Genomic DNA, 544 nt, shown 5'->3' with positions numbered 1-544 from the left:
AGAGAGAGAGAGAGAGAGAGAGAGAGAGAGAGAGAGAGAGATTGAGACTGTGGGTGGATTTTATGTATAGAAATAGCTGAATATTTCAGTCCTTAAAAGGTTTCGATAGAATCAACTATATCATCACTGAAACGAAATAAACATTAAATTGAAATATTTTTCTTTGCTCTGTTTATCTTGTGCTTTTGTATACATATGGAACCTATTAATAAGATTGGTTTATTACAAACTAGAGAAATGAAACTCAATACATAAAGTAGAGTGTAGATGTATATTTATTGACTGAGAATATAAAGTGACTCACATATCTAGCGTTACTACCATGAATGTTATCAAATGTATGAGAAATACACGGGCTTGAAACTATAGGCTGTTTGATCTGTGGTACTCCGGCTAATAAATAAAGGTGTGAAAGTGGGCTGAGAAGTTTGCTCCCGAACCACATCGTTCTGGGTTCAGGCCTACTGTGTAAATATGTTCTACTATTATCTCGGACCCGGTAGATTTGGTAAACGAAAACTGAAAGCATGTCGCATGTACATAT

Source organism: Octopus bimaculoides, chromosome 14 (genome assembly GCF_001194135.2).
Source record: "Octopus bimaculoides isolate UCB-OBI-ISO-001 chromosome 14, ASM119413v2, whole genome shotgun sequence".
NCBI lineage: Eukaryota > Metazoa > Mollusca > Cephalopoda > Octopoda > Octopodidae > Octopus > Octopus bimaculoides.
This window is presented reverse-complemented; position numbering follows the sequence as displayed.